General features: G+C 38.4%; 1 protein-coding gene across 3 annotated transcripts in view; it reads left to right on the top strand.

The window, feature by feature from the left end:
* Nucleotides 1-26,566, top strand: part of LOC139992606 (uncharacterized) — a 248,876-nt gene that overhangs the window by 85,307 nt on the left and 137,003 nt on the right. Inside the window, exon 5 of one of the 3 annotated variants that reach the window (XM_072013565.1) lies at nt 23,260-23,395. The exons of the other annotated variants lie outside the window; for them this stretch is intronic. The gene's annotated coding sequence lies outside the window, so the exon portion shown is untranslated. The remainder of the gene's footprint in view (nt 1-23,259; nt 23,396-26,566) is intronic. 3 annotated transcript variants of the gene reach the window in all.

The raw sequence follows: 26,566 nt of genomic DNA, 5'->3' as shown, positions 1-26,566 counted from the left end.
GCCCGTTCGAAGTGAAACTGCTCTCGAACAACTCTTAGAGCCCGAGAAGGTCTCGTTAAAAAGTGCTCAGAAGTGTATCAGTTATCGAAAACGCCTCGACCAGGTTGAATGGGTCGGTGACACCCGAGAAATCACTTTTATGAACGAGGATCCTTAAGGTCGCGTTTAGAAGGAAAGAGAAAGAAGAACGAGAAAAAATGAGAAAGAAAGAAATAGATAGAGATAGATAGATAGATAGATAGATAGATAGATAGATAGATAGATAGATAGATAGAGAGAGAGAGAGAGAGAGAGAGAGAGAGAGAGAGAGAGAGAGAGAGAGAGAGAGAGAGAGAGAGAGAGAGAGAGTACGGACAGGAAAGTCGGCCATCCTACGGCAACTCGTTCCCTTCGAAATTCTCGGCGAAATATCGACGCGATTCCGATAACTTATGACGGCTGCTGCTTCCAGTTCCACCACTTCTATGGTGATTGCCTTTTGTTACGGCTGAATAGCGTCCGTTGGTGCTCGAGTTCTGGCCTGTGCCGTTCCATGAGGTTCCTTGCACTCGTTCCCTTCGTACCGGCAGAAAATGGAGTTCCTTTCTACGGGACTCTTTCGAGGGACAACTTCTTTTCGACTGAAACTGACCGCAGCGCAGCTGAGTAGGCAGCGAGACCCGAAGGACCATGTACCACGGTCGTCGAAGAAAAGGGAGTGGAAAGTGGGTTTTCACTTGAAAGATCGTTCGGAGGTAGGGGAAATTATTGGAGGATAAAGTTTTAGGCCCTTTGCCCTCTGGCGAACAGATTGCAGGTTCGGTCGTTCCACTGTTATTTTTATTCTATGAAAATCACTGCAGGCTGTCGTGTACAGTAACCACTCGATCTTCGTTCGTTCTTTTATTGAATCGAGCGGAAAAGTTGTTGCGTTTTTACCGTATTAGATATCGCCATGTTATATTTACAGGATTATCGATATTTCCACGAGTTTTTCGATTGCTTCTTTGTAGAAGCTTCGTTGTTTGATCGTGAAATAACCCCGCCAGTGGAGTATATACACCTTATCTATACAAATCGCTATTATCACAAACGAAACGCAAATAAAATCGAAGATATCAATTTAATCGTCGATCGAACGGGGGCGACCGATATTCCTCAGGAAAACCACTATGTATGGCTCACGTTTCGAACAATCGTTTCACCTTCGATACCAGTCCGTTGTTACCATTTTTACAGGAATATTTTGATATTTTGCGCTGCAAGTTCCAACTTGGAAAACATTCGCTGATACGCGGTACAACGTTGGCAGGAAAAATTCTCTGTAAAAATATGGCCTGAGATAGAAGCCGGTTCGGTAGGGAAATATGTAGGAAGGAAGATTCGATCGATCGACGGCCCATTTAATTTTCAGATTCTATTTTTAAATAGCAGTCGCGTTTGGTTTTTCTCTGTGAGCCCTGCTCACCGTATCTACGAGGATGGCTAGCATCGGCGGTGGAAAAGGGGGTGGACAGCATTCCTTTCTATGCGTAACAAAATTAAATTCTCCGACGACGGATTGGTAACCGCCGCATTCTTCTGCGTGCGGAAAAACTAATTGCACCGGTTCGTCTTCAATGAATTTTCCCCGGCCATTATTCAGCTCGGGAACATTGCCACACCGCCGTTGAAAAAACAAATACGTCGTGTGTCATTTTGCGAGAGGGTAGCCGCGTTTCCGCGGAAAGAATGAACGTTGATTGACCGTACCTGTGGACTCGTAAATTTTTATAATTCGTTCGTTTAATTTTTGCTTTTGTAAACGCCCGCGTGTGTTCGTAACTTGTTGATACTGAGGCGACTCGATTGTTCGAATTTATCGTTCGTTCGTATCGATATTGTTGCCCCGCTTTTATATCGCAGCCACTGGAACTGCCTTTTCCCTATTCGTTGACTATCGCTAATACTTTCGGCTCATTTTTGGTGCAAGCGATCTGAAATTTGTGATCGATCGCACCTCTAAGGCTAGATGAGTTTAATGATTTTTCTATCGGTGGATGATTTTATTCGTCGTTTTATTTTTCGTTTCATTTCATTATAAAACGTATGACGATCAGAGTCGAAGTCGAAACTCATAGCCATTTCAAATTATCCGGTTCTCACCTAACGCATAACATAATTCGTTAAAAATGTGGACAACACTAGAGTTTTCTATCGTTGTACGACGATATTTTACTCGTTAAGAGTTTACCCGTCACAGTTGGAAGTTCTACGAACGTTTTCGTTGTTTTGCAACTCGATGCTTTAGCGAAGCGTGCCACTACGATTCGAGCGAGACAGTTTGTCGAGACTAGTTTGCATGCTTTTTACAGTTTCAAGTATTGCGCGAATTTAATTTTTTTCTCTCCTCCAGTCCCATCGTGCGTTTGGATACCGCGATAATTGTCTAAAAATCTAGAAAAAGTGACGATCATTATGTTATGAAATCTCCCGGTGTATGCAATATTCGCTTCCTATGATCGAAACAGAACTGGTTGTTCAGATAAATAGGCAAACGTAATCGTAAATGTACGTGTTGATGTTAGCATGAATTTGTCCTGCAGTTGATCGAAAAGCAAGCAAGAGTAGAAAGACGAATGATAATTAATTCGTATGGTTTATCGGCCGATTAAATATTCACACGACTTTAGAAATGCATAAAGTTGTCCAAGCACCTGTCAAAAATTGTAACTTTCTTCTTAGTACAATCAGTGCATTATTTCTTTAATGATAAATATTTCTAACAAATTTGTAATTATTTATGCTATCTATGATTCGTAAAATCTTACCAATCACATCGATAGTTTTGATTAAAAGTCACTCAAGATATATCATTGCGTATATGAAAGATTGGACAAATTGAGCTATTAATAAATCATAGTAAATAAGGATAAGGACGATTGGACCGGTGAATTATATCTATTTAGAGAACGATGATTTATTTTCGGTACGCGACAGGCTGTTCGTGCAGAGGGTTAAAATACAAGGTTCACCGGCAGCGCAAATTAACAGTATAAGGCAGGTTTATGTTGCCATTGATCGTCAGTTTAATACCACCAACATTTTTTTTACCGTTCACGCGTAAAAATCCCTTAAAATGTTACCAGCAGAAAATTGCTGTTTTCCAGTTTTAATAACGATATAGGTTTCGCGTACAGCACGACAAATAATTTCATAAATTGCATTGCTCTTTACCGGTATCGCTGGTCCCATGCCGGGTGCGAGGAACTGTTTAAATTTCGGCATTAAAATGTTAACTCTATATCATTTAGTACCACCTTTTCCACCTTTATTTTTCCGAGATAAAATATTGCACAGTGCTGGATAGAAGGACAGATAATTATTAGTTTAAAATAACGCGAATAGCGAAAGTAATTTTTTATTTTAAAATAAGGAGATTATTAAATTAATTTCGATAGAAAGTGGACGAAGTACGCAAGACGAGATAGCTTATTTTCCAGTCTTTTTTAAATTTCTTTACGAACTTCGTCCATCGCTTAGGAAAAGGACAGGTCGGAAAGAATCATTAAAAAAAAATAACGATCAGAGATGTCTTAGACCGCATAAATTGTAAATTTTAACAATTCAGGAGGCAAACAGTGGCGAGTGGAAAACGGTCATCCGAAAAGTGGATTTCATTGTATCCAGAAAATAACCGCGAGAAATTTTGCGTTTAGCCAAAGAAGAAAAGATTTCCGCTTATTCTCCGCGGGGATCTTAAGAAAAGCTGCGAACATTTCTGCGCAACTTCCCTGACAAACTTACCCTACCCCTTTTCAAAGGCGCCTCTAAGTTTCCTTTCGTAAAGTTTTACCTTGACCCAGCAGCCGTAGCAGGCCTGGATGAAGTGCAGTGAGAATGTGCGCAACTGGTTGGCTGACAACTTTTCCGACACGTGAGAATTGCAGATGCTGCCTCGCTCTTGCTTTTAAATGTCTCTGGGAAGCTGTTAGACGCCGCGTCGTGCTCGTTTCTTCTTTGCTTGCTCATCTTCGTCTTTTCTCTGTAGTTTCTTTTTCCTCCTCCTTTTGCCTTATTTTTTTTTTTTCACGCTCGAGGCGTCAGCGGAGAATGTTGAAGTTGCCAACACTGGATGAGCAACGTGTTTCGTCTCGTTGGTAGACTCGTAGGATGAAACTGATTTTTTTAGTAACTCTCACCGAATCTGTCACATTGTTCACGCGAGGAAAGGTGAAATTAGATTTTTCGAAGCTTCTATGAGGTTGACAGTTAGAAAGTTTGATCTCGTGAAAATTATTCTTCCGTAAGAATCGATCTATTCTTCGTAATTATTACTCTTGGCGGAATTTTATACAACTTGCTGCACGAAATACTGTAACGATTGCTGCAAAAGTAGGTCACATTTATCGAAATACTGAAAGTGGTATAACGATAAACAAATAAAACGAAATACGAAAGATATAAATCCTAGGAAGGTACCTTACTTTTGATATTCTCCACAATTTTGCCATTAGCTTTTCGAACAAACCGATAGTACAACGCGAGACAAAGCACGTTTGTTTCTCACAAATCGTGTCAAAATCTCGTTCAGTTGCTTATGCGATACTCTAACAGTTTGCATCCGATCGATATCGCTAGTAACGTCATTATACAGGTCTTGTCAAAGTGCACGCACGATTTCAATGCAGCATTATCGCGTTTGGCGGCCGATAGGTGTAGCCAGACTGAAATTTTTACCAGGCTTGCCGGATGCTCGGTCCGGGAGCAAATATAATTTTACACCCGTAGGATATGGCGAAGCAGCGATGCTGAACAAAACGGATTTGAAAAAATAAAAAATTCACTCTGCCCTTCCGTGGAACGATTTTCGGTGTGATTCGGTGACAGAGAATCGGTTGTTTAAATCGAATAATTTTGTTTGCCGGCCGCTCGAATTGCGGTCGTTTGTCACGTTTGTCATATAGAAAATTCTTGCTCGCGCTTCGCCGCCTGATGAAACGATCCGAACGTTTTAGATATTTAAATGATTCTTTATTCAAACGTATTCTTCTTGTTTTATCAATGGGATGGGGGGGGGGGGGAGAGAGGAAATCTCCGGGGAAAATTTTCGGGAACGAAATTTTTGCTACGAAACTTCAAATAAATCTAGAACCAGCGTCTCCTTTTTTAAGTTATAACGCCTGCGTTTTCACCTATAATTATTTAAGAGCTATTACATAAGATGGAATATTATCGTGGTTTCTGTTGACAGGAAACGAGACTTAAATACTTTTCAAATTGTAGTAATGTATCAGAAATTTACCTAATTGAGTGACAGGCGACGTTGGCAGTGTCGCTCGTTGTCGAGTCAACTGTCCGAGCGGTGTCATTTAAATAATTGCCGTGGCATATTCATCGAATTAATAATGAGTAACTTCAACCGTGTTTAACAGCTTTCATGCAGATTTCTCGCTTGCATCTATACAAATTCCGTAACAGGATTTCCAACGTTCTATCAAAACATTTTCCTAGATTAGATAAACTCTGATTCTTCTATAAATAACGAATCACTGTTATTCGATAGATAAGTTCAAATCCGCTAATAACGAAGAACGCGGAACGTTCCAAATATCGCGTAGAAAATCTGGCGCGTTTCGTTTGGTAAATATTCCTTTGTTACTTATTTTCTGAAGCGACGCCTTTAGCCGACATCTATGAAAGTACCATAAGTTCTTCATTGCGGAACACACACCCACTCGCTAAATTGAACGCGTCATTTAATCCACGCAACGCGTTAAAGGCAGATCTGCGGCTTACGTAGATAGGTGATAAGGTAATTAAACATCGCATTCTATCATCGAAGCAGTAAGCTTCGTTTCTGAATGCTCCATCGCTAATCAGTCAAAGAACCACCAGAAACGTGAATTCGCTACGTTTGCCGTGCGTATAGCTTGCAAAGTATATTAGGCAACAACGTGCGGCTGCATTCTCGCATAATTGCACGAGGCGACACCTAATTCGTGCGTTCGTGCATTCACTCTAATTTGATCATATGAATAATAAAATCGACAGATTTGGCGATCTGTTCTTTGAATCAACGTTGTTAGTTGCCTCGTTATGCAAATTGATATTTTTATGTAATAGGAATAATTAAATGGAATTTAGATTACATTTAATTTACATTTAATTACATTTAATTACATTTAATTACATTTAATTACATTTAAATACTGATAGTAAGTAATTTCTTTTAACTCGTGCCAAGTGAACTGTTACGTTATAAATCTACAATAACATTATATAAATCGCATGATAGAATTCGGGAAAAGATAACCGATTACCGATTGAATAGAAACGAGTCAGGATAGTACTGTTATCGAAATTAGAATCATGCTCGAATCGAGTACTCTCATACGACAAAATTGAAATATTATACGCTACGCTCGTTATTGCAAAAGAGAAACACATACATATTTTCTACGATGATTTTTAATCTCCGAACGATCTACTTCTCGAAAAGAAAGAGGAAGAAAAATAGAATATGTTTGAAACAAAAATGAGAAAAGGACAGAGAAAATTAAAGGAGAATGGTACATTAGGAGGCAAGTGTTTCGCTTGGAATGCAATGATTTATGACGATGATCGCGCAATAATAGCAACAGCCGAAGAAGCCCAACACGCGGTCAAGTAATTTCTGCCTCGTCATCCCCGTCCGTGAAGGCTGCAAGGAATCCGGCCGATTTATGCTAACAATAGACAAAGTTCATCAGAACGCGTTGAATGTAATGCGCGGATTCGGAAATTTTGAAACTCCTCCAGTTCTCTGATTCCCGACGATTCCGGATCCCCATGTTGGCTCATCAGTCACACGTGACTGTATAATGTCCATTACACGCGGAACTGGCGAATGGATTAAGCAAATCGGTTCACGACACACGTAACATGCGCTTACGTTCACATAGGCCAGGTCTGTCCGCGAATGCGCGTCCAACTACACACACAGACAGGCTAGGTTGTGTATGTACACCTGGCCGCGTGTATCGCAGGCCACAGCACTGGTTGCACCTAGTATCGGTTAGAATTTCCCAAGCCACAATAATTTTAGGTACCGGTGACCATAAATATCTTTCAGTCCGTTGGTAATTTTAGGCCGCACTCTGTAGTCTCCTTGAATGTGGCAAACAGAGAATAGCCGCTTTTCGAGGGCTGCGTCTTCGAAGATACATCGGCGACTACGTGTTCGTTCCACTGGTTTTGCCAAAGATGGCCAGGTTATTTTATATAAATCGTTATAAGATCGTGACGATCTTGGCAATTTAGAGTACAGAAGATATTTGCTCTGTATTCGTTACGAAATATTTGCAAACTGTAATTACACCATTTTTTATTTAATAATTGAATTGGAATTATATTATATTTTCAGCGATCCAAAAATACCTTCATGCGGCTAGAAATATTATTAAATGGGATTACAAGAATTTCAATATCCATCCATCGTACATAAACTATTTTTTTGCGCTAAATGTCAGAATTCAGTTGTTATTGGATTGGATTTCCCAAGTCTATTAAATATTCCGCGCGTCAGAAATGTTTAGAGTCGACGGAAAAGGACGCATGAATAATCGATTTGACAAATCATTTAGCTTTGTCGATATCTCTTGTCAATATTTTGAACGATATTACGTGTAGAATACGCGTAGAGATTGAAAATATCATAGTCTAGATTTTTCACTACTGATAGAAGGTGTCTTCCTGACCTGTTTATAAAACTCTTCCGTTTCTTATGATAAAACATCTTGAACTAGAATATCCTTATCTCGTTATTCGAACTTCCAACCACCTTTTACCATCTTTTTTCCTTCTCTGAATATTATCTATGCAGTGTTAGCGCTGCAGGGTTTCATATTGCGCGGAGAATTAATGGAGGCAACGTCGCTATCTTCGAAATTATCATTCAATGCATTCTGCGCGGATATTATTTTTCGGTTATGCAAATAAAACTGTGGCTCCGCCGGGAGCAATATGCGAATTCTCAGTAGAGGGAGCTTGTAGACTTTTATATCTGCGGGAAGGATCGAAGGAAGAGCGAATACAAGATAAAAATATGTAGGATACAAACTTCTTGTAAGAACGTTGCACTCTCAAGGCATTTCCTAAATCTTTTCTCTGTAGAGCCATTTTCTTACGGCATGTGATTGATTTTCAAATTATAATCGATCGCAAGCAATTGTAGTTTAAGCCGTATATCGTAGAACAAATTTTCGTTTTTCGATAAAAATAAGGATATTAAAAATGAGTTACAAACGGTAATTGAAGAAGAATTCAATCTTCAACGGAATACTAGTTTCTAAATGTAGAGTGAAATATCTAGATGTTTTAATATTGCGCAGGAGTTATTATTAGATCAACGTTTTTACCTCAACATGGTCTAGTTTATCGAAAATTGCAAAACAATTTAATTGATGTACATACTTATGAATCTTAGTGACAAATTACGAGCCAAATGATTTCGTAACAGCACGAATCGGTTACATAGTAGCCCGTTAGTTCGGTGAGTCATATGTTTGCACGACGTAGAAATAAACAAGATCACAGTGTTGCGAAAATAAGTCGGTCGAACTTTTTTAAAGATGAAATTGGTTTATTCTACCATTTCCTTTCTAGTTCGAATATATAAATCTAAATGGATGGTAACTGTGAACTTTTTATCATTGGATTTTTTATTTATGCTATTCGGTAAATTTCTATCCGCGCGCGTCGTCTATCATGAATTCATGTGAAAATGCGGGTTTTTTCAGACAGAAATCAGTTTTTAATAGGTTCGTATCGGTGTGTCCATTTTTCTCACGATGAAAAATTCCTTTCGTTACATTATATTTGATCAATACAGTGATCAAAATCGTTATTTGATTCGACCCTATATTGTGAGCCCTATTATTTACAAAAGCAGAAATACGATATTTAAAAATATTAAAATATGATAACGGAAACTGCCCTAGAGAAGGAAAAACAAGAGAAAGATAAACGAAATAATTCATCGCTAAAATTAAATAAAAATTGTACAAAAATTGTAAGGTACGATATAATATAACATCATAACGTACAAATTAATCTTTTTACGTTTCATATTCTCGCCGTCAAAGAGAAAAGAACGGAAATTGTACAACAGTGTGTCAGATACAGACTAAGATAAAAAAAGCAATGTTTTTTTTTAATTAAGAATAAGATTCAATTCGCGAAATAAAAATTTTTCTTCTTAGAGATTAAAATAGTAATTAACGGATGGATATGGAATTCGTTTGTTTAAATCATACAAAACACACGAAACGTATCATGTGTCTATTATTGTTTTATCGATCGTGAAGTGTATTCTTCTAAAAGTCATTGCAGTTTTTATCTGCGCGTTAACGCGTTGCAAATTCAATGAAACGAGTGCCTTTCTGCGAGCGAAATGGGGTTGTAAATCGTACCGGAAGTATCTCACGAACCACGCGTTCTCTCATTTCTCCTCATCTTCTATACGCGCATTTTTTCCTTCGTATCATTTTTTCCAGTCTCTCGCTCACGCCTTCGAACTGGTATTCTTCAAATATTCATACTCGCTTTTTCTTTCACTATCTTTTTCTTCGAGTTTGTTTTACGGTTTTACTCCTGTCAGTCCTCGTTTCATTCGTCATGTTTCACGTATCAAGTATGCATCTCTCTGTCTCGCTACGTCAGATTTTAGAAATTGTCAACGCAGAGAAATTATATCGAGTCGATGAAAAGTAATTAAGCGATAATAAATGACGCTTGATAAATGAGCGAATACGTCTGGAGAATGTAAGGAAGAAAAACACATAAAACAATATGTGTGTACGAGGGTTAGACACGATGGGAGATTTCAGAAAACAAATGGAAGGTGTCGAAAGGGGGGAAAGAGATATTTTATGCTAACGCCAGGCGTGAACGCTGCCTGTTCATTATAACTGATACGCAATAATCTATGTATGTAAACGAAATAACTTTTAATATAACTTGCAAATAAGTTTGAAAACTTTAATCTATTAAAATTGATGGGATTTTTCACGCAGGCAGAAAAAAGAAAAGAAGAAAGGGGCAACTCTTCTCAATTATGTTGCAATTTGTCTTTCATTCTTCAAACATCAGTCCATTATTCTTTATTCTTTTTAATTTGCCAATAGCAATGCGATAGCAATCCTGAATAGCTTACTCACATAAAGCGCAGTAACACAATTAGTTACCGCTAAACATTATATTTTCATCACGTTATCGCGAAACGATTTATCGTGAAATAATCCCGTCTGACCTATAAATTCCTTTTCGCTATCAAAACGACACTCCAACGAGGCAGCAAGCTTTTTGTCCGAAAGTACGATCGTCCGCTACGGTTGTTTCGCTTTTTCTGAACTTGAAAGTTCGCTCGTAAATAGCCGGTACACCGAAGAATCGTCGCGGAAACGCTTCAATCTCGCGGCGACAAATACAAGCTTGCCAGAAATTTCCAAGCGAACATTTTCCAACTTTCCACATAATGCGTTTTCTCCGCGTTTCGCTAATACAACCGCGGCGGAACATCGAGATCGCCTACCCGAACACGTATAATTAATTAACATGTGTTTATGCTTTGCACGAACTTATAAATATTCATGGAACATTGGGCTAAGGTATACAGCTGGTCGAATTCGATAATTTCCAAAAATCTATCCAGACGATACTTGAAATCGAGAGATATCGAGTATCGAATATATTCCGGCGATCTATTAAAGTCTAGCAATCTAAACCGATATCGGACAAATGTTTTGAACGATTTACAATAATAAATTAAAATGTTATTAAAATAGCTTTGAATTCATGGAAAAATTAGAGTACATACACTGTTGGAATAAATTGAAAGCGAAGAATTGAATTTGGTGGTTTGCGGTATGCGTGAATTAGTAATTTGATGAATCGCGAACGAAAATCGATCATATTATTAATTGAAATATATCAGTTATTGCTTATGCTAATGTAAAATGAAATATCGATTTTGTAACTTCTGGTTCTGATACACATTTCGTGGTAGATAATATTTGTAACATAAATATTAATCGAATATTGGTAAACTATTTGCATTCGAGTCACAATTGCAGCTGACAAATGGATCCTATGACGCTTTTTTAAATATTATGATTTCGATAGATGATTCATTTAAATATTATAGTACAACGTTGTTAAAGAGAATTCCATATGAAATATTTATTGGATAATAGTTTTGAAGCGGCGTGAATATCTAAGCGAGTTATTTCGAAATGGAATGAACGATGAGAACGAAATATTAAGAAAGCACGAAAAATAAGAAACGTATAAGATGGAGATAAATGTAAATCGCGACGCCAAAATTCTTGTCAGAGATTTTCGTGCGATTCCAGCCAATTTGTTTTATCATCATGATTATTACCAAATTTAAGAGGATCACCGTTTAGAACCGATACTTCATTGAATTACATCACTTAAAATAATAATGTTAAAACAGATCGTTATAAGATTATAAGATCGTAGGATTCGATATTCAATTGAACAGGAATAACTTTACTTTTATCGGATTAGAGCAAAGCGAATCGAAGTGAAATAATCGGCACGGAGCACAATTTGATATCGACGAAATTACATGAAATCGTAATCGCTTTCAGCAGTACAATTTTGAAACGGACCTTAGAATTATTTTAGGACAGTGACGTGTAATTTCTAAGGTTCTCCGGGAGTTCCTCAAGTTTCTAAGGCTTCCGGAATTCTGCAGTTAAACTCTGATACCACTAAGCCAACAGTGCAACTGTGGGATATTACGCAACAGACGGTTAACTTGTATTTTAAACATTTGCCTCCCGGCTCGCGAATTTTTCCTTCAAACAAAGTCCAGGGAATTGTAGTACGATATTTTCGAAATTTTATCCAAGATAGAAGCAAAGGCACATGTTTACCTTGTCGATTAAAAAATACGAAAAATACAAACTCGACGATAGTTAAATATGAAAAGACGTTGTGTCTTTTTTCTGTCCTTCCCTCCTTCGCTGACTTTTTTTTTTTCTTTTGTCTGATACTTGTTCGATTAAAACGAAAATGGGGATAATTCTATTTCCATCGAAAAACTTTCCGGATATTTGTTGACATGTTAAGCATGTACATTGACATTATCGGTTCCACAATACAATCAATAAGCTTTCTTACTTATTAACGCTGGATTGAATGGATCGGTCTGAAAATCGACGCGATTATTAATCGACATTCGGCTGAGCATTGTTGCCGAACGGTATGTACATCAATCCGATTGTCCCGCGCAAATATGAATTTTCCAGAAACTAATATTACTTCTCTTAATCGTTCCGATATGAAATTGTCGAAATTCAATCCGATGTAACTTGCAACATAGCTAAGGGTAGACGAATTTCACGTTAGTACACGTTAATTAAATCACGCAAACTGCGAGAGATTAATTAGTTAGTTGTTACTGAACTCGATTCCCGTATTTGTAGTTCAGCTACTGTGAATATATAATATATATGTATATATTGTGCCTCGAGAAAAGCAATTTTGATAGTGGACAAAAGGGAGATACGCAAGGGACGGTGAACGCAAACATTGAGAAATAATAGAGGATAAGGTTTTAAAAGCAACGTATCGAGCAGAATCAATTCAGATTTAGGTTGCTTTCTTATGGTCGAAATTTCTAAATTTCGTTGTTCAAGCGGGCAGAAATTTAAATAAGATTGATGCAATATGTGCGATAATTTCATATTTCCAAATAAGGAAAGAAGTAAATTTTGATGGATAGAAATTCTAGAGAATAATATTTTTATTTTAACACCTACGTATTATTGGCAAATAGAAAAACGTACCTTCGGTCGTCCCGTGCTATTACATATTATAGAATTATATTAATTTTATTATGTAATATTATATAATATTTAATGAATTATGTTAATTTTAATTATATTAAAAATGATTATATCACAAAACCATAGATATGAAAAATTTATCAATTTCTTTTTTACAAATTCTTTCAATTTCCTTCGATTCAAACGATGAACAGGTATATCTTGCCAGGTGGACGATGTTTTAGTCGGATTCAGAAAAGGCACGATTCAGTTAGAACGAATCTGTCGTTTAAAGCCTCGATTGTTCGGGCCATGGTCTGGCTAACGAGAAGAATGCATGATTACGTGGTGACAATTGATCAAAGCACTTTCGAAACTTATTTGCGGCGTGCGGCGCAGCTGTGTGTAAAGTTGGAATGCGGCGCGTGTGCCACGCGGAATGAGTCACGAACCGTGTGCTAAATTGAGATGGCCGGCCGGCTACAATCGCTCGGACACGCAATGCGAAACATTCGTCACGGACGAGCGTTCTTATGAAAAATACCCGGCGACGATACGAGTTCGGGAAAAGAACTTTATATTATTTTATTGAATTAGGTATGATCCATTTCATTCTATTTCTATTATTATGTTCGTACATAATTCAATAAACTAATATAAAACAAAAGACACTGTGCGTTTATTATTTCCTTATAAAACGAAAGAAACTTTTTGGGCAACCTAATAGATGCCATCGGTGTAAAATTTCTGGCGGAATTGTCTCACAGTGCATTGACATTTGGAAGAAAGTTCCAAGTTTCAGTTTCGGTGTGTATGTTTCTCATTAGACATTTCGTATTTCAAATTTTTGAATATTTCCATTTTTGTCCGCAAAAATCCTCGAGCCATTACTTTGGACAGGAAAAGTTATGACACTTTTCATCCTTCGTTCTAATCTGTCACGGAAAGTAACAAATCAACAACTATACATTCGCGCAATAATCCGAAATTTCATCCGGTAGGTATGTTACGAAAACTATAAATTGTACAACAGAAACATTCGTGTAATAAACTTAACACGGGAACTCATAATCCCGAGATTACGAGTGTCCATTCCGTTTTCCCATCCGTTAATCAATTCCGTCGCTGTGAAACGGGCCATCCATGCTGGTTGGAATTTTTTGACGTTTACACGTTGCTATGTTCGCGTTTACGCCGAAAGACAGAAGAACGAACGGCAAAAAAATTTATATCGTTATTAAATTCACATGTAAAACGGCGTACGCGGTATGCATACGTCGTAGAAAGGGGATTTCCAGAGAAACGAGGACGAAACAGCGGAAAGTACCGTTTTCCCGCGTTTTGTCTGAAAGCTTTGTTCCGCTCGTGTTTTTTCTCGTGCCGCGGGAAACACGACAAAGGTATATATGTCTCCTGGAAAGCCAGCTAACGCCGCGCTGCAACGTTCTCTTCCGTTCTATGATCGCGGAGAAAGCAACGATACCGCGTTTTACTCGGTGATACTTGAAAATTCTATCCCACGCATCGTTGGAAAACGCGAGACACGAAAGGCCGACCACCGTTCCACCGACAATCTTATTGCGTGATTTCGGTCGAGAATACGGTTGTTATGCCAGCAATCTGTATGATGTGTCGACACTAACAGATTACAAATTAAACGAAATATCGGGGAAACGGACAATTAAAAATGGCATTATATCTGAAATAAAAATATAAATAACGATAGATACTTTCCAAGATTTTCAGAAATTTCAATTTCCACTAAAATTGCGAATTTTTATGATGCTAATTCGTCCGCGCCGATACACTTAGCTTTAATAAAGGAATGGTAAATTTTCATACGTTTCTAATAAAATACGGCTCGATTTAATTTACATTATTGGCTGGAGGATCGTTAAGAGAAAATCCAGGGATACAGATGGCGCGGTCATTTAAACATTTATGCTACCATTAAACGTGACAAGCGGCTAGAATTTTTGGAGGGCTTGTAGCATGCAGGGACGCGTTACAACCGAATCGTTTATCATGTCAAAATTATCTAATTATTCGGAGAGGGTGGCCGAAAGAGGAAGCAAGAGGGTGAGAGCGGGGGCGAGAGAAAGGGGAAGCTGTACAAGCAGAAATGCATCGCGACGCGACGTGTGTTACAATTCGCCGCTGTCGTCATCGATGTAATATACGAGGCTATAATTTGCAGGCGTGGTTAAATTGAAAATCGCCCCGGAAATCTGGCAAAAAATGTCGGAACGTAATGAAACACAGCCAGCTCCTTCCGGCTTGCTCGAGTTATTTTCAAGATCGTGCCTCGAAATTCGTGGTCGCTGGAAAATTGAAACGGACGAAAAGATACCTGAAACGAATCTAAATTCGATTCCGTTTAATCGATTCTCTCGTTGAACAAAATGCGTTCGAGTAGATAAGATAAAATGTTTGCCGTCATTTTTAAGAACGTTTTTCAACGCAGCTAACGGATAATTAGAATTAGATTCGATATTGATGAGGAACGATTACGAATCGAATTTGACGGATTGACGTTATGGTTTGCGTTCCAATAGGATTTAATTAATGGCTTTAATTCTAACGAACAACCATGTGCGAAACTATGCGTGTACATGCACCCGTGAAATCGTAATAATTCAATTAATGTAATTCATTGAATGTAATGAGATTTCTCAACGAATCGAGTGACGTTCGCATCGAGCGTTCGCGATCAGAAGTGTGATGTTAAAGTTGGATAGACAAGTTAGCAATCTGAAATACGTACATTGTGTAAAATTATACGTAACATCATTTACGCGCAATTGTTTTTTTTTTTTCATTTTATGGATCGCGGTTCTTTTTCAGTTGTAGAATTCATTTGACGAAATGACTATTCGTAACGCGAAGTTTATACTTTGATTAGATACAAAGGAAATTACTAAATCAGTACTACCAGCTGCTATCATCAGAATGTAATATATTCTGTGAAATCACGAAAAATGTCCTTTATACCTGTTCAATTAATTTCAAGCAATTGCAACGAAGGTAAAATATCTAGCACTCGGAACTTTCAATCAACAGGGAGTCGCTTTCTGTTTCGCTGAAAATATTCGTTAGTTTCATAAATAACGAAATAAAGAAATTTAATTGAAAAGAACATTTTAGTGAGCGAATCTGTATAATCAGGAGCAAGCGCGAGGGAGTGCTATAAATGTCAAGTTGAACAACGTAACAAATAATTAGTATTAAATATCGTTTAACTGCGCGACTATTGTCATTACCACAGTATTACGTCGGGGTAACGATTGTGCCGCAGCGTGCTTATTTCCGATTAAATCCCGCGGCGTATCGTATGTAACTCGAATCGTAACTGAATAGTGATTAGAATAATTCATTGGATTATGGCTGTGTAGTTTCTGATTATATTCCGCTCGTGAATTTCGGAACTTTGTATGGAATTACGATGCTTACAAGCAGATTTTTCCTGTCGTTAAGAATTTATCGACTATCTGCTCGAGATCATTCGACGATAAATGTATTAATTATTAAGCATTAAAACATACCTTAATGCACATTAATCATATCGTAACGCTACAATTTTACCAACTTTTACAGGACTTACACTTATGTAGGATGACCTAATTTTTCCCCCAGTTAATAAGAATTTTTTGGTATATTTTATGCGTATCGGGGAAGTTCAGGATATTTCGAGAGAAATTAATCTAAAACTGAAACGAACAGAAACTGAAGGGAAGAAAACGGTTTTCCCACAGGTTTGGAAAGCCAGTAGTAAATCGTAAAAACTGCAAGATCAAAGGAAGTCGAGTCTTCTGAAATTAGTTCGTCAAACATTCCAGCACAAAGTGAAATTATTTGCTTTCGAATCTATCTGTGTACCTCCGAGCGCTCTTTTTAAAATTCTACAAAGTTCTATTTGAGATTGTTCAACGATCCTGCTTAAAGAGATTTAAGCAATGCATTTAAATTCTAAGTACTCGCTCTTTACAGAAAGGTGAGTTTAAAATGTCGACACTTATATCGCGTATCCTATAACCTATTCAGTATTGTATTGGCAAAGGTGAAATACATGAAAGTTGCTTTCATAGGCTCAATGGTATTCACCGCATTCTTACATATCTCGCTCTTGTCTTCTCTGGTATATCGCGCGATATTTCTTCGCGAATGATTCTACCAACGCTTTAAATATAGCAGGCCGCCTTCAAAACGTATTGTACTCGCTCAAAGTGTCTCATGGCTGTTTCACCTTCGTCGCAAGAAAGCAATCTTTCTTGTGCTCTCGAGAAATATAATTATTTAAAAGAATCTCATATTCTTTGAAATAAATAATCCTCAAAAATAAATAATATACTTGGCATCGATTTTTATTGTTTTCAATGTACCCTACTTTATACTTTTTATACTTTTAACCACGTGCTTTTTTTCTGTGCTTCTTATATTTTATTTTATCAATTCAAACTTTGGGATTCTTTATTTAAAGCGATCGAAACGAGACTTCGAAAGCGAAATTTGTTACGCAATAACCTAATAATCGAGTGACCGTGTACGGATGATGCTTTGGTGGATGATCGCACGCTCGTGGTCAACTCGTTCGCGTATTTGCTTCTCAAGGAAATGAACGCTATCCGTCGGCGATACGCTACGCGCGACAATGATCGGTCGAGTGGGAGACAAAAGGGGAGAAAGAAAGAACGCGAGAAAGAGCATTAAGAGGATTTGCGTTGCATTAGACGCGACTGGGCAATTCGCCAGTTGTGCTAATCGCGATGCATTCTTACGTCTTGACGGTCGATCGATCACACCTGAGAAATTGAGGCGATATTTTATAACACTTGGCGGTTGAAATTAGTTACGTTGATTGAAACATAATGCAATTGCAATCGTCGATCGAGAAACGTCGACGATTTCCACGAATAATTACAATTTTTGATGCAATAATTTCTCTCATACCTATGAAACTGAATTTTATTAACGTGAATTTCCTTCCATAATAAGATGCTTTTTGAAAGGAAATTGAATCATACGTATTATACGTATAATCACGATATGAAACTACAGAAAGATTTCGCGATACCGCTGTCGTACAGGAATGAGAGATAGAACAAACATTTTTTCGACCAATCATACGATTTTAATGAAGACCTTTGCGGATTCATTAACTGGACAATTTTATTTCCGTCCGTAAGCGATTGAACGTATAAATTTCCATGTATTCAGCCGCATCGAGGACGCACTTAAATTCCAAAAACCATTTTAATTAGCGCCGTTCGACATTCATTTAATTCACATATTTTTCTCATTCGCGCGCGTAGATTCTGATCTAATTAACAAGCCTCTCCGATGCGCACCAAACGGAGTAAAATTGCATATCGCTCGCAGTTATGCCGCATTGGAGCTTTGCCAACGTGGACTTGTTACTTTTATCTGTCGTATCGTTCACTCAACTCGTATTACTTAAATTAAACGAACTCCCGTTACGCTATTCCCGCTGCTGTTCCTTCTTTTACGGTTTTAATTTACATTCTTCATACATCATCCGGAAAATTATTCCAGATAATGGGATCGTCGTACGTATGCCGTCGTACGCAGTTTCATTCGGAAGTGACACAATTCAGAAATGTTAGTTTTCCAAGAAACATGACGGAGGATAATTTCCTCGAAAATATATATTTGTAGAAATTTCACGTAATTATTGCAGATTCCAGAGATCCGATCTCGCGGAAATTTCTTGCCGTTGACGCTGTTGTGGCTTAGACCTGTTCCTAGCGTGTTGTTGCTCCACCCTGAATAGCGATTCAGATGCCATAAGCACACGATGCAGTATCCATGTTGAATAGCTCTCTGACGTGCTGCCTTTCGATCCTGGTATGTCCTTCGTCCCAGATATTAATCCCGATAATTATAAGATGACAATAATCTTCCATTATCGATCCACAGAAAAATCCAGCCAGCGATATCATCAAACGCAGAAAAAAAAAGAAAAAAGAAAAAACACTTATAGCCATTCCTTAAATTTCTCGAACGACCTTTACGAGAAACCATTCGAGGAACCTTGGACCTGCTTTCGATCATCGATCGAAACGAAAAAAAGGAAGAAAACGAGATGGTAACGATACAGCTTGGGTAGGTTGAGTGGCACGATTTGACGGAGTTTGGTCTGCATTCGCCTATTCGGTCGTCTGGAGGGTGTCGAAATGTCGGCGGGCACAGGTCACGGTTATATCCAATAAAGGTGAAATTGCGGGGGGCAAACATGGGGTGGAATTTACGCATTGATGTTTAATGCAAAATTCAAATCGTTCCGTCAGCCCGGCCAGCCACTGCGTCAAGATACTCTTTCGCCCTCGTTCCTTCGTTTCCAACGACTCACCCTCCCGTCCTCTGTTCACGGGGTAACATATGACGCAATCTTGGCAGGTATTGTCAGGGAACCGGCGACATCTTTAATGTATGAGATAGAAGGGGGGCTAGGCTAGCTGGCTGCCACCGGTAATTGTCACTGTGTCGACCACGATTTGGTGCGCGCGCGCATCACTACAACCTCGTTTCCTAGTTGTATAGTACAGGTGTCGGGGATACACGTGTGTCTCGCCTTTGTTCTTCGCATTTCGCGTCGGCGACAGGCATCCCTTTCGTCGCCACGACAAGCGTTGTCGTCGATATTCCTTTTCCAACGGAAGAAGGAAAAATTTATTGGTCCGTCGTTCCTTTTTCGGGCTTTATTGGCTGAGCTTCTTTCGTTTTCCTTTTTTATTCGTCGGATTTTCGTGTTCGAGGGCGTTTCGTTTCGTTTCGTTTCGTTGCTTGACCTGGTTTCACTAGCTTTGCCGCGCGTCCTTACCGATGTATTGGCTCGTTGAATCTCGTCGATTTTGACGCGGCCGCTGCAAGATTGCACAATTGATTCTGCTACGCGAGAAATCGAGATGGATCTTCGTTTCTTTCTCTCTTCTTTTTCACCTCTTCTTTTCTTTATTTCCCGACTTTGTATGGAAATGGATGGCCGACCATTGCGATTCCGCGAATGCCCATGTACGTTAAGCAAAATCAATCCTTTGTGCAAATAAGAAATTTCCATTGATTCGATCTGTGAATGCCTGTGCGTCTTTTTTTTTTAAATTTTTCGCGGATTTATATCGTGATGCATCTTTGTTAATGTTCGTAGCATTTGCTACCGATTTTTATAGAAAGATCAAAAATATATTTAGATAATATACTGTATTCGTATTATAATAGAATCTTATTGGACAGATTTTCGAAGGGTTTACTCTACCGTACGTATTTCCCGTCTTTTCTGTCGAGTAATTTATACCGACGATGATGGTAACTTCCAAGTAACACGGGCACGAAAAGATTTCGGCGATGAAACCGTCGGAGAACGTCTGACTTATGAAGCTGTATACTACTAATTTGCTGTTCTAGACTGTTATAAATTTCTTTATCTGTTGTTTCCTCGTATTTCGCTGTTTTCTTTATTCTTTATGACGCCTGATATTTTTCCCGCATCTTTCTCCTTCTCTTTGTTCCCTCAAGAATACAGCTTAATACTCGGCAACGGTAAATTGAAGGAATATTAGCATGTCTGATCTCGCACGGTTCATACTACTTGCCGCGATGCAGTGAAATTACCAGCAAATTGCTTGTAACTTTACTGTAAACAAGCTATGTTCATCCGTCTGTATTCTCCCGTCTCCTGTTTTATTTGTATGTTCGCTCGTTTCTTTCTTTCAATTTTCTCTCGGAAAAGAAGTCGATGTGAGAATGTGTAATATTTCCACAAATAGACATTCCAGTGCTAATATTATACTTGTAATTGCAATAGATCAAGAATGACGCACTTATTTATTTATTCCCATTTTTCTCATTTTCATATCGAACATCTACTCAACATGCAGAAGCATGTACTTCATTTTTATCATATGTTATCCAACGTAACGCACAACCTTTTCCCATCGAGGATGATCCCACTTTGCTTGATTACTATTTACTTCAATCGAGCGAAAAAGTAGCTTTGAAAATAATCTTGCCTCGTCGTCATTCTTAAAAGTTTTAAATATTTTACTTTAAAATACGTGTCATCAAAAACATCAATAAGTAGTTTCAAATAAGGCTCTAGAAATCCTGTCATTTCTGTAATTCGACTAAAACTATCGACTATCTCTTTATAATTATTCGCCTTCGAATTAAGGGTCCAGGCTTTTTTCAAGTTCCTATTTCGTTGCTTCAAATCAGGATCTTGGCCTGTAGATCCTTCTACGTCTTCTTCTTTGCAATGCTTTCCTGTATTTCATTCCATTCATCTTCGCCGATGCTCACACTATTCTCCATACACGTGTACACGGCTTTCAAGTCAGATATAGGTAGAGTAAATGAGAGAAGGAAGCTACGTTTCCACGTCGACACGTGGAATCCCATCGTAGAAAATTACGCGAATTTATACCACGTCTGTCGTTTCAAGCCCGGCTCATCCGTCCGCGAATTGGACTTTCTGCCAGAAACTCGAACGATAAAGAACTCAGTTTGTCACACGTCAAACGATACCGAGATTTGATTTTTTTGAAAGGGTCCTGTTAAATGGAGCATCGATGAAAAGCTTGGATACATGGCTTGATAAGAAACGTGTTCTCAAGTTTTCTACATTATTAAATCTAATAATTTAATTAGCTACGCTAAATTTACTTTCTGTATTTTATTATTATTCTTAAACCTATCATGTTTGTCATTATTTTTGTCTGCCGTTTTTATGTTTTATATACAACGAATTCTCTGATTATTTCAAAGACGGTGCCTTGTAATTAAATTATCTAATTTATTTTGAAACCGTAGTCTTTGCATCTTGACGTCATCAAATAATCACAATTTCGTGAGAATTTTAATTCCACGTTATCGACTCTAGAATTAATCCGATCCACCAAGGAAAATGTCAACAGAATGAATGTGGAGAACTCGAGAAACGTTTTATCTCTATGAATAAGCGAGAAAATGTTTCACTCTTCAGATTAGAAAGACGTTGGCCGAATTTCACGTGATTTCCGTGAATGTCAAATGTACACTACGGCTTTCAGAATATTTTATAATACATTGTGTCGGATCGCCGCGACGACGCCGACACGGGCATTGTCCCGTTTGTTTTTGAGATGCAATTTTGAAAAGCTGCAGCGCTTTGAAAGACCCATAGAACGAATTTCTCAAGGAACAGCGTGCGCAGAAAGCGATCACGCGAATTAGAAGACGCCAATTCTTATGGTTCCCAGGAGAGATTGCCGAATATATATTTTCCTTCTTTTTCGAACGTCTGTTTATAGCGGAACAACAGGGAACGAGTATCTTCGATAAAATACCGTTTTACCTTATAAGGATGGACACGGTACAATTCCTATTATTTCGATATTTTTCGTAGTATTCTTTCTATCGTCATAAGCGATCGCGAAGAGACAGAATGTTGAAATAAATTTGTCAAGCAATTTCTTTTGATTTTAGAGCATCTGGAGTGGAAACTCAGAGATCGTCTCATAAAGGAAAAAGAAAAAAGAAAGGAAATCTATAAATTTCATCAAACGCCGTTCAAGCCCCCTGTGGACAATTATCTTGGTCAATTGAGGGCAGACGTTCGTCGAGTCCTTCCCTGGGCAAAAATTAACGTCGTCTATCGGGTTATTCCGTCGTCTTATACCTCCCAGAGACATAATCTAATTTCCCGGCGCGGAACAAACCTTCGTTCTGTGCGTTTCTCCGAAAGAAGAAAAACTTGGAATCGCACGTGAGCTCGTATGTGAGCGCGCGAGTACACGGATTAGGGGTTGTCTTATACAGAGGCAAATTATATTAGTCCCTCGGGATTTTCTCGTGTATGTTTCCCGCACAGTTTATACCTTTTTCGTGAGAGATACGCGAAAAGTATTGTCCGTCGTTTTCGTCTTCTCAATTTCGCCTATGGATGTGAGAAAAAACATAAAAGACCGCGATCAAATATCGACTGGAACACGGGAGAAAATCGTAATTTGCATTTCAATTGAAATCGCTATTTTTAATGATACCGATAGGATTCAAGTTATTAGGGTTAACGGAGACTTCTTCCCCCTCGAAGATCCGCGTTCTACGTGATCCGCGTTAATTAATGCTCTGGGCACGGCCACGACTTGAAATCTGAATAGGATTCTTTCTTATCGATGGATTTCGGAGGCTTTAGAATTTTTCTTTCTTCTTTTTTTTTTCCTTTTTTTTTTTACTAACAGAAATAGAAATAGAAAATTTCAATTCTATGGAATAACCCTGCACCCATAATAATCTATGGAACTGAATAATTGTTCTTTATTTTTAGATTTTTGGAACTGTAATACTAATCACGTAACTCCATATTATTTCCATAACACAATATATGCTCATTAGCGAATGTTTTATGAGTTTGTTGGCTACAGTACTTTCCGGACCAGCAAATTCACGGTTTGTTCCGTAATTTCGATTACAGGTATAGTAATTCCAGTTACTCGGGAGATTGATGGAAACTGTATAATTCGTAGTATGAAAAGTGATAACAATGGTAACGATGGAAGTTTTGGGAAAATGTATTTCAACAGGAAGTAGGAGGGTCGAGAACGGGTTGAGTGAGTAGGGTTGAATTCTCATTTGACGCTAGAAGTAGAGAATCACAATGCATTTTATCGGGATCGCTGAATAATTTATACAACTCGTGACGCAAACGAAATCAGCTCATCATTTTAGTCGCATTCAATTCCGAATCTATTGTAAAAGTAACCATTAATAATATCTTCTAGGTCACGTTAACCGTTTTGCCAGTCCAACTATTAATCAGAGTTATTTCCATTTATATCATAATTTCGCGGATGCCCGGCAATGGGCACGCGAGATAATCTGCATGTGAATATAACGAATTTGCACCTGCGTTTACGAAGTGTTTCGTTTATTCGCCTCGTATATCTCCGCTACCGCATCAGTGAAATTTATTAAATCGTGCTTACGAGGTTAACTAGTCCGAGTATATAAAATTCGTTTTCCAATTTTTCTTTCCATTTTTTTACATACTATCATCTTAGAAATAGATGTTTGTCTATTCGTATCCAGCTATGCGAGGTAATTTTAAGGAATGAAATAACTTTTCAAAGAAACAAGCTTATTAAATATCTCTCCTCTTCTAAGGATTTATATTAATTCACGTGAAAATAACAAATATTTAAGTATAATAGCATTACATCTGATCATAATATTTTCGTTATGTTCTCAGTTAGTATTTTTCGAATTGCAAACTTTTTGTTTTTTATGGCGTTTGTTGCCTACGGTTCATTCAAAGTGCTATCAAATAAATCAGCATCGTTGCTTAGACTATTCTTCTGACTTTCTTCTCTTTATTCTGACTTCGTGTCAAAATTGCTCCTCGTATGCGTTTCGAATAGTAACGAAAAGACCGAATCTCTCAAATTTATCGCCGTTTCTGAGCAATATATTTTTCCCTTTCCTTCCTTCGTAATTCATAAATTAATTACTGGAAATACATATTGACGATATTAGTTAGAGAGCACAGACAGCGTAATTCAAGAAAACTTCAGAGAGTTCTCTGGCTCTTGTAATTAACTTGAACTCAACTTCATTCCAACTACATAATTCCTCACAGACTCCTACAAAGTCGCTTACAATTACGCTGCATTAATTTTCAAACGCGAGAGTTCCATACGTAGTTTAATCTTTGCTGTATTTAAACAAAATCTCAGTAGAAATCATCCCCTTTCCCATGAAGCTACTGTACATTATACCGTTCCTAGAAATATTCTACATTCTAAGCGATTCAACTAAGAATATCGTCGCGAGCTTAAAATATCGAAAATCCAACGCCACTCGACAAGGAGATTTCCTCCCTGAAATCGGTGAATATCGGCAAATACAACTGAAACCCTCCTCTTCCATTCCGCATATTTCAATCACGGCTCATATTTCATTCATCAATCGGTCGATTTACACCATGCATTCAATTACAACCGCGTCGATTATCGCGTGTACGCGTTTGCATTCCGGTCGAACGCGGCCGCGCCGCGTCGCCATCCACGTCGTTGCATATTACATCGGGAGGTTCCCAAGCGAGCGTTAAAGCGCACTGCCGCGGCAACGAACTCCGTGTCGAACGGTTCGTCGCACTTTGTTTTCCACACCGGACGATATTTTCCCAGTGTTCTTCGCTAGGAGAAGCACGATGCCGTGTCGTCCCTCTGTCTCGTCCAGTTGCGTATATCCTCGGGGCAACAACGATCGACTGGCAGTTTCGTCGGTTCTTCGGGTTTTCGCACACGAAACTTCCCTCCACAGAACCGAAATCATAGCCTGGCCACGGAACCGAAAGTTGAGCCACGTGTGTGAGATAAATCGACGGGACACATGCCGGAATCCGCAACTGACGTGTCGAGTTTCGCGTAGTTCCCCCGGCGAATAAAGCGGATCCACGGCCGAGCTCTACGATTTTCACACGTCCGCGAACGCTTCGGGTAGTACCAGTTGCTCTTGTTCGACTACGATGCGGTACAGGTTTCATGGAGATTGCGGTATTAAAGGCGATACATTGTCCCACCGACACTGGTCATCCACGCTTCCAGGTTGTCTTTGTCTCTCTGTCACGGTCAGCTTGAAGTTGCACGTTCGTTGTGAATTTTCCATGGCTTTTCAGATCGTTTCACAGATGATGTTGGTACGGAAGACGTACAATCTTGACGCGATAGGCATCGGATGTTGCGCGTCGTTGATTGGTCGAGCGTTTGAGATTAAAGAGCGAAGAAAAACGTGTAACGATAGAGGACTTCGGATATGTCTCTTAATTTATTCAATCTGGTTTTGGTAACTTTCTTTAATCTTGAACAACGTTTCGTTTATTCGATGAAAGAAATTGATTACTGATTGCTACGGAACCTTATAACGTTACATCGAATTCTATCGAGCTCGCCGCAGTAATCGATATTTCTGTGAGTCGAATATAAAATTGGAATTGAAGCGAGTTGGTATTATTCGTGTCTTGCCCGCGTGTTGCAATTGTATAACCATTTGATCAAGTTGACACTTCTCTCTGTACAGTTGGAATTTACAAATTAAGCAATGCTGAACTGTTTTTCATAATTATATTAGAATCGGTTCTTTTGGAATGCAATTTTATACAAGATATAAAATCGATAAAATGACTAGTTTATTTCGGTCTTAATAAGAGTATTAGATATAGCGCTCTTATGGTTATCTTCGTATTCTTATACATTCTTCAAGAAATGGTTTTTGAATCGGAATTAGCGGACAAATTGAATGGGTTAGAACTGAAAGAAGGAAAAGAGAAGGCGAAAAGAGATGACAGATCTTCTCTCGTCATTTTCAAAAATGATCGGGAATACACGGCGCATTATTTTATTATTTTTGTCAGTGTCGATGGCAATCGCTGGTCGATGGGAGCTGCTGTAGCCGCGGAACGCGAGAATTTCGACGCGTTATTATCGCGGGTGATTTAATCATTCTCGAGTTATTAATGCACGCTATTAACGTTTTATTTTCATTATCTAATTCCCCGTGAAATCACCGCTAATTAAAAGTGCTTGTCGCGGAGAACACGAGCTGTGTTGTAACAATTACCGCGAAGTTTGTAATTAACTGGCGCATTTGTACAGCTTTAGAAATACGCCTTCTTTTTCAACAGTTGTTTAACGCAGTTAAACTCAGGATATTAAGCAATGAGAGAAGTATCCATATCGTGTTTCCGGTAATAACATAGATTACATTATTCATTTGAATTGTAT

Source organism: Bombus fervidus, chromosome 12 (genome assembly GCF_041682495.2).
Source record: "Bombus fervidus isolate BK054 chromosome 12, iyBomFerv1, whole genome shotgun sequence".
Lineage (NCBI taxonomy): Eukaryota > Metazoa > Arthropoda > Insecta > Hymenoptera > Apidae > Bombus > Bombus fervidus.
This window is presented reverse-complemented; position numbering and strand designations above follow the sequence as displayed.